Raw genomic sequence first — 15,226 nt, forward strand, 5'->3', positions numbered from 1 at the left:
CCATCACAGTCAATGGTGACAGGAAAATTATGCTCGAATGCGAGGAAGGAGATACATCTTATGCCGAATCTGCCTGTGCGACCGAGGAGTTGAAATTTTATCAAGACAATGTTGAGATATGACATCTATGAAAAAGCCCACTACCGAGTCAGATCCCCTGCTCAAATTCAAGTCAGCTAATGATACTAAGCAAGTTGATTTCACCCCTGGTGATTCGTCTAAGCAATTCACCATCAAGGTCAATATGGATCCCAAATAGGAAAGCGCGCTCATTGAGTTCATCCATGAGAATCAGGACATCTTTGCATGGAAACCTTCTGACATGCCTGTAGTACCGAGAGAACTCGATGAGCACTACCTCAATGTGGATCCTAAGATGAAACCTGTCCGACAATACCTCCTCATTTTAATAAGGAGAGACGCAAGGCCATTGGTGAAGAAGTGGCCTGGATCCTAGCAGTCGGGTTCATAGTTGAAAATTTTCAACCTGAGTGGTTGGCTAACCCAGTCCTTGTTCTGAAGAAAAATGATACTTGGCGGATGTGTGTTGTCATCCCTCGCCGATTACCCCCGCCTATATCTACATGTATGACCCACCATCGAGAGTGCCTAGAGACCAGCGACAGAAGTCGTGGGGAAAATGTCGGTGAAGTAGTACATAGCGCCCCAGATATCCATGCCTTTTCCAATATCCTTAGATCCATCATCGAGGATACCTCATGCGATCAAGACAATGCCTTCAAAAGGGAGAACAATGCGATGTCGTCGTCTGGTCCGAAGGACCTGACCTAGGGTTTACCCCAGTGGTCGAAGAGGGGCATAGATAAATGCCATGGCAATGCCTCTAAGAAGGGGACGACACTCGTGAGTGTCGCCGCTACCAGCATTGGCAAGATGAGTAGGGATTTCTCCTTGACTTGAGTCCAAGCAATCTCATAGCCATCGGAACAAGATCCAGAGACAAGAAAATCAAGTCATTAGTTAGAACCGCCACCACAAGAAGGGGAGTTGAACTGGCCCCACTGATGATGACATGTACCTAGGGTAGGATCATAGGCCTGTCCTAGACACCCTACCCAAGGACATTGCCCTAGAGTCAAGAACATTCAAAGGACAACAAAAGATACCGACTGAAATCACCTTGGAGTGCAATCCACTCGACCGGCTATCTCACTCGGATATCCAAACTCCACTCGACAAAGATATAGTCACTCGACCGTACGAAGAATCACTCGGAGTACAGAAGATCTAAAGCCACCTCTAAGTAGCAACGGTTAGGCATTCACCCTGTAGTCTTAAAGGTCATTTATAGTCCTTTATAGCTAGCTTTACCAGTAATGCCCTGTCTTAACGTACATTGAACCCTGTGTAATTGAGGGCTGGAGGGGTCCGGCGCACTCTATATAAATCACCCCCTCCTCTGGCACAAGGGTTCACACCCCCTGTAACTTTCACGCATAATCCAGTCGACCAAGCCTCCGGGCACCGAGATGTAGGGCCATTACTTCCTCTGAGAAGGGCCTGAACTCGTAAATCTTGCGTGCACAACCTCGTCGTAGTTAGGACCTTGCCTCCTCCTACGTACCCCCTATTCTTACTACCAGACTTGCTCCCACGATAGTTGGCGCCCACCGTGGGGCCAACATCTTAGCGACTTCCGGTGAGGTTGCAATTTTTCCGATCTTCATCAACATGGTTTCCGGCGGTGGTTTGGCTTTGGGCCACAAGATCCGTCTCGGCGCACTCATTTTCGTTGCCGATGACTCCGCTTGGCTCCAAGAGGCCCCCCTCGACGTCGAGGCACTTCCCATCCGCGGGGCGGTGCACTTCCGAGCGAGTGCCTGCGGCGTCCTCCTGCGGCAGCCATCGACCCAGTATCAGTCGGCTCCCGCGACATCCACTCTCCCTGTTGTATGCCGCCGCAAGCGATCCGGTCGGTCGCGGCTTCAACGGTGGGTGAGGCATGCGGTGGCTCGACAGACAACCACCCCTCAAGTCGCGACAATCAAGCCCGACGAATCTCTCTACGGACAATTCGACTGGTTCCGCGAAGATTCTTTCCGAGTGCGGAAGCAGCGATCTTGCGGCAGAAGTCCTCATGGTCGACAGCCGCGCAGCCCACCTGGGTTCTGTCACGGTGGCGGTGGCGATGGCGGCGGTGGCCCGTCACACGATCATGACGAATATCATCCTAAAGCCCTCACTTCGGAACAAAGGGACGAGCTACATTGTCGCAACATGGAGGCGCTCCACACCCCCATCATTGGGGAGACTTCCGAGGCTCGGGCCTTGGAGGCTGTGCGCCTGGCCACCTTGGCTGAGCGCGCACGCCTAGAGAATCTCCAGCATTTACTCGACGAGCGTGCCCATCGGCAGATCCCCGAATCCAGTCAACGTCATCGACAATTGTTTCCACTTGAACCTCAGGTATATCGCACGCCAATCCAGAATCTTGCAGCTGCAACTCGTATAGCAGAGTCGATTCAGCCATCCCGTTCAGAGGCTGGTAGAGGTTTGCTACAGATCCGTGCTCTGCTCCGGGCGGCGGGGGAACAAAACTCAGATGTTTCTCAGTCGCGCAACAGGATCCATAGCAGATCTGTGGTTGCGAACACAGTTTAGTCGGCTCACAGTCCAAGATCGCCTCCGCGGCGTGAAGATTGTGGACACCGCCAGGATCAGTACTTGGATCAGGGGCACGGACAGTATGATCATCGATATGGCCGTGATGACCACCGTCGAGTGCCTACGCCCCCTCCGAGAGGTGGATCATACGCACCCCGGCGGTATGATGACAGGCGCCCGTATGATGATGAGTGGAGAGCCCCAGTCAACCCAAGAGATCCTGGATTTGATGCAAGATCACTCCTTGTACAAGGTCTGGTCGACAGGGGCCGGGCACACAGAGAAGGACAAGACAGACACCGTCCGAGTGGAAGCAGAGTACATGTTTCTGGACCTGAATGTTTTAGCAAAGCCATCCAAGCAGCTGAGACCCCCCAACTTCAGGTTGGCGACGGGTGTGAGTAAGTTCACCGGTGAGTCGAAGCCCGACACTAGGGTAGAAGATTACCGAGTGGCAGTGTAGATTGGTGGAGGCAACGACGACGTAGACATGAAGCACCTCCCCCTGATGCTCGAGGGTTCAGCAAGAGCTTGGTTGAATCAGTTGGCCACTAGAAGTATTTTTAGTTGGGAAGAATTGGCCCGAGTGTTTATCAAAACATCCGAGGGCACCTACAAGCGACCTGTTGGAATGATTGAATTGCGACACTGCATTCAGAAACAAAATGAGACTTTGAGAGACTTTATCTAGAGATGGACCACTCTTCATCACACTGTAGAAAATGTGTCAGAACACCAAGCAGTTTGCGCCTTCAAAGAGAGCGTCTGATACAGAGAGCTCAACCTGAGATTCGGTCGGTCAGGAGACCAAATCCGCAGTGGCAAGAACAAACCAGTCGCCCAAGACACGGAGGAGGAAGTTCTGGTCGAAAGCAAAAATGCAAGGTTGAACCTGCAGGTCATGCTGAGGCTGTAGCTTTGAATCAAGGGAAGTTCAAGGGAAAGCCTAAAGGGCCATGGATCCCCCCAAAAGTGAAAGATCAAGCAGGAAATGATGTTCTTGATTTGTCTTGCCACATACACACCAAAACAGATGCAGAGGGTAACTTGATTCTTCCCAAGCATACCATGTTGGGGAACGTAGTAATTTCAAAAAATTTCCTACGCACACGCAAGATCATGGTGATGCATAGCAACGAGGGGAGAGTGTGATCTACGTACCTTGTAGATCGACAACGGAAGCGTTTGGTTGATGTAGTCGTACGTCTCCACGGCCCGACCGATCAAGCACCGAAACTACGACACCTCCGAGTTCTAGCACACGTTCAGCTCGATGACGATCCCCGGACTCCAATCCAGCAAAGTGTCGGGGAAGAGTTCCGTCAGCACGACGGCGTGGTGACGATCTTGATGTACTACTGCAGCAGGGCTTTGCCTAAACTCCGCTACAATATTATCGAGGACTATGGTGGAAGGGGGCACCGCACACGGCTAAGAATATGATCACGTGGATCAACTTGTTTTGTTTCTGCGGTGCCCCTGCCTCCGTATATAAAGGACTAAGGGAGGGGGGTGCGGCCGGCCATGGAGAGGCGCGCCAGAAGAGTCCTACTCCCTCTGGGAGTAGGATTCCCCCCAATCCTAGTTGGAATAGGATTCGCGGAGGGGGGAAAGGAGAGAGAGGGGCCGGCCCCCTCTCCTTGTCCTATTCGGACCAAGGAAGGGGAGGGGCGCGCGGCCCATGTTGGGCTGCCTCTTCTCTTTTCCACTAAGGCCCACTATGGCCCATATAGCTCCCGGGGGGTTCCGGTAACCTCCCGGTACTCCGGTAAAATCCCGATTTCAGCCGTAACACTTCCGATATCCAAACATAGGCTTCCAATATATCAATCTTTATGTCTCGACCATTTCGAGACTCCTCATCATGTCCGTGATCATATCCGGGACTCCGAACAACCTTCGGTACATCAAAATGCATAAACTCATAATATAACTGTCATCGTAACCTTAAGCGTGCGGACCCTACGGGTTCGAGAACAATGTAGACATGACCGAGACACGTCTCAGGTCAATAACCAATAGCGGAACCTGGATGCTCAAATTGGCTCCTACATATTCTACGAAGATCTTTTATCGGTCAGACCGCATAACAACATACGTTGTTCCCTTTGTCATCGGTATGTTACTTACCCGAGATTCGATCGTCGGTATTCCAATACCTAGTTCAATCTCGTTACCGGCAAGTCTCTTTACTCGTTATGTAATACATCATCCCGCAACTAACTCATTAGTTGCAATGCTTGCAAGGCTTAAGTGATGTGCATTACCGAGAGGGCCCAGAGATACCTCTCCGACAATCGGAGTGACAAATCCTAATCTCGAAATATGCCAACCCAACATGTACCTTTGGAGACACCTGTAGAGCTCCTTTATAATCACCCAATTACGTTGTGACGTTTGGTAGCACACAAAGTGTTCCTCCGGCAAACGAGAGTTGCATAATCTCATAGTCATAGGAACATGTATAAGTCATGAAGAAAGCAATAGCAACATACTAAACGATCGGGTGCTAAGCTAATGGAATGGGTCATGTCAATCAGATCATTCACTTAATGATGTGATCTCGTTAATCAAATAACAACTCATTGTTCATGGTTAGGAAACATAACCATCTTTGATTAATGAGCTAGTCAAGTAGAGGCATACTAGTGACGCTTTGTTTGTCTATGTATTCACACATGTATTATGTTTCCGGTTAATACAATTCTAGCATGAATAATAAAAATTTATCATGATATAAGGAAATAAATAATAACTTTATTATTGCCTCTAGGGCATATTTCCTTCAGTCTCCCACTTGCACTAGAGTCAATAATCTAGATTACACAGTAATGATTCTAACACCCATGGAGCCTTGGTGTTGATCATGTTTTGCTCGTGGAAGAGGCTTAGTCAACGGGTCTGCAACATTCAGATCCGTATGTATCTTGCAAATCTCTATGTCTCCCACCTGGACTAAATCCCGGATGGAATTGAAGCGTCTCTTGATGTGTTTGGTTCTCTTGTGAAATCTGGATTCCTTTGCCAAGGCAATTGCACCAGTATTGTCACAAAAGATTTTCATTGGACCCGATGCACTAGGTATGACACCTAGATCGGATACGAACTCCTTCATCCAGACTCCTTCATTTGCTGCTTCCGAAGCAGCTATGTACTCCGCTTCACATGTAGATCTCGCTACAACGCTTTGTTTAGAACTGCACCAACTGACAGCTCCACCGTTTAATGTAAACACATATCCGGTTTGTGATTTAGAATCGTCCGGATCAGTGTCAAAGCTTGCATCAATGTAACCTTTTACGATGAGCTCTTTGTCACCTCCATATATGAGAAACATATCCTTAGTCCTTTTCAGGTATTTCAGGATGTTCTTGACCGCTGTCCAGTGATCCACTCCTGGATTACTTTGGTACCTCCCTGCTAGACTTATAGCAAGGCACACATCAGGTCTGGTACACAGCATTGCATACATGATAGATCCTATGGCTGAAGCATAGGGAACGTCTTTCATTTTCTTTCTATCTTCTGCAGTGGTCGGGCATTGAGTCTTACTCAACTTCACACCTTGTAACACAGGCAAGAACCCTTTCTTTGCTTGATCCATTTTGAACTTCTTCAAAATTTTGTCAAGGTATGTGCTTTGTGAAAGTCCAATTAAGCGTCTTGATCTATCTCTATAGATCTTAATGCCTAATATGTAAGCAGCTTCACCGAGGTCTTTCATTGAAAAACTCTTATTCAAGTATCCCTTTATGCTATCCAGAAATTCTATATCATTTCCAATTAGTAATATGTCATCTACATATAATATCAGAAATGCCATAGAGCTCCCACTCACTTTCTAGTAAATACAAGCTTCTCCAAAAGTCTGTATAAAACCAAATGCTTTGATCACACTATCAAAGCGTTTATTCCAACTCCGAGAGGCTTGCACCAGTCCATAAATGGATCGCTGGAGCTTGCACACTTTGTTAGCTCCCTTTGGATCAACAAAACCTTCTGGTTGCATCATATACAACTCTTCTTCCAGGAATCCATTCAGAAATGCAGTTTTGACATCCATCTGCCAAATTTCATAATCATAAAATGCGGCAATTGCTAACATGATTCGGACAGACTTAAGCATCGCTACGGGTGAGAAGGTCTCATCGTAGTCAATCCCTTGAACTTGCCGAAAACCTTTTGCGACAAGTCAAGCTTTGTAGACAGTAATATTACCGTCAGCGTCAGTCTTCTTCTTGAAGATCCATTTATTCTCAATTGCTTGTCGATCATCGGGCAAGTCAACCAAAGTCCATACTTTGTTCTCATACATGGATCCCATCTCAGATTTCATGGCTTCAAGCCACTTTGCGGAATCTGGGCTCACCATCGCTTCTTCATAGTTCGTAGGTTCATCATGATCTAGTAGCATGACTTCCAGAACGGGATTACCGTACCACTCTGGTGCGGATATTATTCTGGTTGATCTACGAGGTTCAGTAGTATCTCGTTCTGAAGTTTCATGATCATCATCATTAGCTTCCTCACTAACTGGTGTAGGTGTCACAGAAACAGTTTTCTGTGATGTACTACTTTCCAACAAGGGAGCAGGTACAGTTACCTCATCAAGTTCTACTTTCCTCCCACTCACTTCTTTCGAGAGAAACTCCTTCTCCAGAAAGTTTCCGAACTTAGCAACAAAAGTCTTTCCTTCGGTTCTGTGATAGAAGGTGTATCCAATAGTCTCCTTTGGATATCCTATGAAGACACATTTCTCCGATTTGGGTTCGAGCTTATCAGGTTGAAGTTTTTTCACATAAGCATCGCAGCCCCAAACTTTCAGAAACGACAACTTTGGTTTCTTGCCAAACCACAGTTCATAAGGCATCGTCTCAACGGATTTTGATGGTGCCCTATTTAACGTGAATGCTGCCGTCTCTAGAGCGTATCCCCAAAACGATAGCGGTAAATCAGTAAGAGACATCATAGATCGCACCATATCTAGTAAAGTACGATTACGACGTTCGGACACACCATTACGCTGTGGTGTTCCGGGTGACGTGAGTTGCGAAACTATTCCACAATTTTTCAAATGTACACCAAACTCGTAACTCAAATATTCTCCTCCACGATCAGATCGTAGAAACTTTATTTGCTTGTTACGATGATTTTCAACTTCACTCTGAAATTCTTTGAACTTTTCAAATGTTTCAGACTTATGTTTCATTAAGTAGATATACCCATATCTGCTTAAGTCATCTGTGAAGGTGAGAAAATAACGATATCCACCATGAGCCTCAATATTCATCGGGCCACATACATCTGTATGTATGATTTCCAACAAATCTGTTGCTCTCTCCATAGTACCGGAGAACGGTGTTTTTGTCATCTTGCCCATGAGGCACGGTTCGCAAGTACTAAGTGATTCATAATCAAGTGGTTCCAAAAGTCCATCAGTATGGAGTTTCTTCATGCGCTTTACACCGATATGACCTAAACGGCAGTGCCACAAATATGTTGCACTATCATTATCAACTCTGCATCTTTTGGCTTCAACATTATGAATATGTGTGTTACTACTATCGAGATTCAACAAGAATAGACCACTCTTCAAGGGTGCATGACCATAAAAGATATTACTCATATAAATAGAACAACCATTATTCTCTGATTTAAATGAATAACCGTCTCGCATCAAACAAGATCCAGATATAATGTTCATGCTTAACGCTGGCACCAAATAACAATTATTTAGGTCTAATATTAATCCCGAAGGTAGATGTAGAGGTAGCGTGCCGACTGCGATCACATCGACTTTGGAACCGTTTCCCACGCGCATCGTCACCTCGTCCTTAGCCAATCTTCACTTAATCCGTAGTCCCTGTTTCGAGTTGCAAATATTAGCAACAGAACCAGTATTAAATACCCAGGTGCTACTGCGAGCATTAGTAAGGTACACATCAATAACATGTATATCACATATACCTTTGTTCACCTTGCCATCCTTCTTATCCACCAAATACTTGGGGCAGTTCCGCTTCCAGTGACCAGTTTGCTTGCAATAGAAGCACTCAGTTTCAGGCTTAGGTCCAGGTTTGGGTTTCTTCTCTTGAGTAGCAACTTGCTTGCCGTTCTTTTTGAAGTTTCCCTTCTTCTTCCCTTTGCCCTTTTTCTTGAAACTAGTGGTCTTGTTGACCATCAACACTTGATGCTCCTTCTTGATTTCTACCTCCGCAGCTTTCAGCATTGTGAAGAGCTCGGGAATAGTCTTATTCATCCCTTGCATATTATAGTTCATCACGAAGCTCTTGTAGCTTGGTGGCAGTGATTGGAGAATTCTGTCAATGACGCAATCATCTGGAAGATTAACTCCCAATTGAATCAAGTGATTATTATACCCAGACATTTTGAGTATATGCTCACTGACAGAACTGTTCTCCTCCATCTTGCAGCTATAGAACTTATTGGAGACTTCATATCTCTCAATCCGGGCATTTGCTTGAAATATTAACTTCAACTCTTGGAACATCTCATATGCTCCATGACGTTCAAAACGTCGTTGAAGTCCCGATTCTAAGCCGTAAAGCATGGCACACTGAACTATTGAGTAGTCATCAGCTTTGCTCTGCCAGACATTCATAACATCCGGCGTTGCTCCTGCAGCAGGCCTGGCACCCAGCGGTGCTTCCGAGACGTAATTCTTCTGTGCAGCAATGAGGATAATCCTCAAGTTACGGACCCAGTCCGTGTAATTGCTACCATCATCTTTCAACTTTGCTTTCTCAAGGAACGCATTAAAATTCAACGGAACAACAACACGAGCCATCTATCTACAAACAAGCATAAACAAGCAAGATACTTATCAGGTACTAAGTTTCATGATAAATTTAAGTTCAGTTAATTTACTTAAAGAACTCCCACTTAGATAGACATCCCTCTAATCCTCTAAGTGATTACGTGATCCAAATCAACTAAACCATGTCCGATCATCACGTGAGATGGAGTAGTTTCATTGGTGAACATCATTATGTTGATCATATCTACTATATGATTCACGCTCGACCTTTCGGTCTCCTTGTTCTGAGGCCATATCTGTATATGCTTGGCTCGTCAAGTATAACCTGAGTATTCCGCGTGTGCAACTGTTTTGCACCCGTTGTATTCGAACGTAGAGCCTATCACACCCGATCATCACGTGGTGTCTCAGAACGAAGAACTTTCGCAATGGTGCATACTCAGGGAGAACACTTCTTGATAATTTAGTGAGAGATCATCTTATAATGCTACCGTCAATCAAAGCAAGATAAGATGCATAAAAGATAAACATCACATGCAATCAATATAAGTGATATGATATGGCCATCATCATCTTGTGCTTGTGATCTCCATCTCCGAAGCACCGTCGTGACCACCATCGTCACCGGCGCGACACCTTGATCTCCATCGTAACATCGTTGTCGTCTCGCCAAGTTTGTGCTTCCACGACTATCGCTACCGTTTAGTGATAAAGTAAAGCATTACATCACGATTGCATTGCATACAATAAAACGACAACCATATGGCTCCTGCCAGTTGCCGATAACTCGGTTACAAAACATGATCATCTCATACAATAAAAATCAGCATCATGTCTTGACCATATCACATCACAACATGCCCTGCAAAAACAAGTTAGACATCCTCTACTTTGTTGTTGCAAGTTTTACGTGGCTGCTGATGAAGACATGTACCTAGGGTAGGGACACGGACCTGACCAAAGAGTCCTACCCTAGGACACCCCTAGGAGAAGTCACCTTTCAATCGAGTTGAAGGTATCCCACTGGACGGGTTCAAGACACTCGACCAAGAAGCTATCACTCGACCATGAAGCCAACCACTCGACTGCCAGGAGACCTAAAGTCACTCCTCAGGCAAACGGTCGGCTGTTAAGTAGTCTTTATGATCATTATAGCACTTTATTAGGGACGTTACTAGAAACGCCCCATCTTAAATGTACCTTAAACCCTGCACTACTGAGGGCAGGAGGGGTCCGGCGAACTCTATATAAGCCACCCCCCTCCTCAGTATGAAGGGTTCGCACCCCTGTAATCCATACACGCATAATCCAGTCGACCGCCTCCGGGCTCCGAGACGTAGGGCTATTACTTCCTCTGAGCAGGGCCTGAACTCGTAAACCTCGTGTGTAACAACTTCCCAATAGCTAAGATCTAGCCTCTCTATATTCACCCCCCTACATCACTGTCAGAGTTAGAACCACGACAGTTGGCGCCTACCGTGGGGCCGGAATCTTAGCGCTTAGTTGGACAAGTTGCGATCTTTTCCGATCCCTTTGATCATGTTTTCTTGCGGAGTTTTGGTGGAGGACCGCGAGATCCATCTCGGCGCGCTCACCTTCATCGTCGATGACTCCGCCTGGCTTCAGGAGGCACCACTCAACGTCGACGCGCTCCCCGTCCGCGGTGCGACGCATTTCCGCGCATTCGTTCGTGGCGTCCTCCTACAGCAGCCGTCGACCCAGTATCGGTCAGCCCCCGTATCGTCTCCCTGCTCTGTCTCCCACTGGCGCAAGCGCTCCGGTCGGTCGAGACTTCAGAGGTGGGTGAGGCATGCCGTGGCTCACCAGTCGGCCACCCCGCAAGTCGCGGCAATCGAGCCCGACGAATCCCTCTGCGGCCTGTTCGACCTGGCTCCGCGGAGACCGCATCCGAGTGCGACAGCAGCAACCCAGCGGCTGAGATTCTGGCGGTCGACGGAACGCACAGTCCTCCTAGTTTCCCTCGCGCTGATGGAGGCGCGGGTGGGGGCGATCCATCGCATCCCCACGATGAGTATCTCCCCGAGCCTCTCACGTCATTACAGCGAGAGGAGCTTCGCCGCCGGAACATGGACGCGCTCCGCACTCCTATCGTCGGAGAGACCCCCGAGGCCCGGGCCTTGGAGGACGCGCGTTTGGCCAACTTGGCCGAGCGCACTCGACTGGAGAATCTCCAGCGAGCACTCGACGAGCAAGCGCATCAGCAGGCTCCCGAGTCTAGTCGACGCCAGCTCTTCCCGCCGACGTAGGTATATCGGACCCAGTTCAGAATTTGGCCGCCGCGGCCCGTATAGCAGAATCGATTCAACCCTCCCAGTCGGAGGCTGGCAGGGGCTTGTTACAAATCATAGCATTGCTCCGGGCGGCGGGAAACCAGAATTCCGCTGTCTCTCAGTCGCGGAATAGGATCCACAGTCGATCTGTCGCAACAGATACAGTCGAGTCGGCTCACAGCCCGAGATCGCCCCCGAGGCGTGAGGGACTTGGTGACCGGCGTGACCAGTACAGGAGGAATGAGCAGTATGATCACCGATTCGACCGTGATGATCGACGTCGAGTGCCAACCCCTCCCCCGAGGAGTGGGTCATATGCGCCTCGACGGCAAGATGACAGACGCCCTCATAGTGTTGGGCAGAGGATTCCAGTCGACCCCAGAGACCCAGGCTTTGATGCGAGATCCATCCTCGTTCAAGGTTTGGTTGACAGGAACAGAGCTCATCGAGGAGGCCACAACAGTGATGCGCCTGCCAGCAGCGGAGTGCGTGCTTCAGGGCCAGAGTGTTTCTGTTGAGCCATCAGAGCCGCAGTGATTCCTCCCAATTTCAGGCTGGCGACTGGAATCAGCAAGTTCACCGGTGAATCTAAGCCTGACACCTGGCTCGAAGATTACCGAGTGGCTGTACATATTGGCGGTGGCAATGATGAGGTGGCCATGAAGCATTTGCCTCTCATGTTAGAGGGCTCGACCATAGCGTGGCTAAATCAGTTAGCACCCAGCAGCATTTACACTTGGGAGGACCTCTCCCGAGTATTTATCACGACCTTTGAAGGAACATGCAAGCGACCTGCAGGCCTTATAGAGTTGCGGTCTTGCGTGCAGAAGCCGAATGAAACTCTGAGGGAATACATCCAGAGGTGGATCACGCTGCATCACTCGGTTGAGAATGTGCCAGACCATCAAGCAGTTTGTGCCTTCAAGGAAGGTGTTAAATACAGAGAGTTGAATCTAAAGTTCGGTCGAACTGGAGAGATGTCTCTGAATCGGATGATGGAGATTGCCACCAAGTACGCTAACGGAGAATATGAAGATCGACTCCGGAGTGGCAAGCAGAAAGCAGTCGCCCAAGAAACCAGAGGCAATTCCAGTCGGAAGCAGAAGCGGAAGGCCGAGCCAGCCGCCCCTGGGGAGGCCCTGGCCGCAACCCAGGGAAATTTCAAGGGAAAACCCAAAGGCCCCTGGAAGCCCAAGAAAGTCAAGGATCAAGACAAAAATGATGTTTTGGATCTGCCATGTCACATCCACACCAAGAAGGATGAAGAGGGTAATTTTATTTACCCAAAGCATACCACTCGACAGCGCCGGCTCCTGATCCAGCAGTTCCAAGGAAAGCAGTCCAAGGATAAGGAAAAAGAGTCGGACAGAGTCGAGGACAAGGAAGACAGTGACGATGGATACCCCCAAGTCAATTCCACCCTGATGATTTTTGCCGATGTTGAAAGCAAAAGTCGACTGAAAGTCATTAACCGAGAGGTGAACATGGTTGCCCCGGCAACACCCAGTTACCTGAAGTGGTCTCAGACTGCCATCACATTCGACCAGTCTGATCACCCGACGCACATTGCCACCCTTGGGAGGCAAGCTTTGGTGGTCGACCCAATTATTGAAGGCGCTCGACTGACTAAAGTCCTGATGGATGGTGGCAGTGGCCTGAACATACTGTATGCTGAAACATTGAAAGGAATGGGCATTCCGATGTCCAGGCTCAGCACCAGTAACATGAGTTTCCATGGAGTCATTCCTGGGAAGAAATCCCAATCACTCGGCCAGATCGCTCTTGATGTGGTTTTCGGTGATTCAAAGAATTACCGCAAGGAAAAGTTGACATTCGAGGTTGTGGACTTCCAAAGTGCTTATCACGCCATTTTGGGCAGGCCAGCTTACGCACGCTTCATGGCCCGGCCATGTTACGTGTATCTCGAACTGAAGATGCCTGGCCCCAAAGGTGTGATCACTGTTACAGGCAATCGGAAGAAGGCGGAAGAGTGCTTTCAGAAGGGCTCAAAGATTGCAGATGCTCAGATGGCAGTGGTCGAGCTGCAAGAGTACCAAAAGACTGTCGATCCAAGCGAGTTGCTACGAGCCAAGAAGCCTGCTTCAGAATCAGCTTTTCAGTCGTCCGGTGAAACAAAGACAGTCCACATTCACCCGACCGACCCCGATGCTGCCCCGACTCACATCTCAACAACGCTTGACTCCAAATAGGAAGAAGCGCTCATCCAGCTCCTCCGTGAGAACTGGGACATCTTCGCATGGAAACCCTCTGACATGCCTGGAGTTCCCAGAGGGCTGGCTGAGCACCGTCTACGAGTCGACCCGAAGTTCAAGCCTGTGAAAGAACATCTTCGACGGTCCGCCGTCCAGAAGAGGAAAGCCATTGGCGAGGAGGTGGCTCGGCTCTTAGCAGCGGAGTTTATCCGAGAGATTTACCACTCCGAGTGGCTCGCCAATGTTGTCATGGTCCCCAAGAAGGACAAGTCACTTCGCATGTGCATTGATTTCAAACATATCGACCAAATAGTCGACTCGACTGCGGGGTGCGAGAGATTGTCTTTTCTAGATGCTTATTCCGGGTACCATCAGATCCGTCTGTATGGACCCGACGAAATCAAAACAGCTTTCATCACCCCATTCAGATGCTTCTGTTATGTCACCATGCCGTTCGGCCTCAAGAACGCCGGAGCCACGTTCATGAGAATGATTCAGAAGTGTTTACTCACTCAAATCAGTCGGAATGTGGAGGCATACATGGATGATATTGTGGTCAAGTCACGCAGAGGTTCCGACCTGCGAGCTGACCTTGCCGAAACCTTTGCCAACCTCAGGAGGTATGATATCAAGCTCAATCCATCAAAGTGCACATTCGGAGTTCCAGGTGGAAAGTTACTCGGTTTTCTCGTTTCCGAACGGGGGATCGACGCCAATCCTGAAAAAGTTGGCACCATACTCCGGATGAAGCGTCCCGTTCGCGTGCACGACGTCCAAAAGCTTACAGGCTGCTTGGCCGCCCTAAGTCGATTCATTTCTCGTCTCGGTGAAAAGGCATTGCCCCTTTACCGACTGATGAAGAAGTCTGACAAGTTCGAGTGGACTCCGGAAGCTGATGCAGCATTTGCAGAGCTCAAAGCTCTGCTCTCCACCCAGCCAGTGCTTGCCGCCCCAATCAGCAAAGAGCCTCTGCTGCTTTACATTGGAGCCACATGGCAAGTTGTCAGCACAGTACTTACGGTCGAGCGGGAAGAAGAAGGAAAGGCCTTTGGAGTTCAGCGCCCAGTCTATTATGTGTCTGAAGTCTTGACACCTTCAAAACAAAGATACCCTCACTACCAGAAGCTTGTATATGGGATTTATATGACCACCAAGAAGGTTGCACATTACTTCTCTGACCACTCCATTACAGTCGTTAGCGACGCCCCACTGTCAGAGATTCTGCATAACAGAGATGCAACTGGTCGAGTGGCCAAGTGGGCGATTGAACTCCTTCCCTTAGATATCATGTTTGAAGCAAAGAAGGCTATCAAGTCCCA

Source organism: Triticum dicoccoides, chromosome 3A (assembly GCF_002162155.2).
Source record: "Triticum dicoccoides isolate Atlit2015 ecotype Zavitan chromosome 3A, WEW_v2.0, whole genome shotgun sequence".
In the NCBI taxonomy this organism is placed as follows: Eukaryota; Viridiplantae; Streptophyta; class Magnoliopsida; order Poales; family Poaceae; genus Triticum; species Triticum dicoccoides.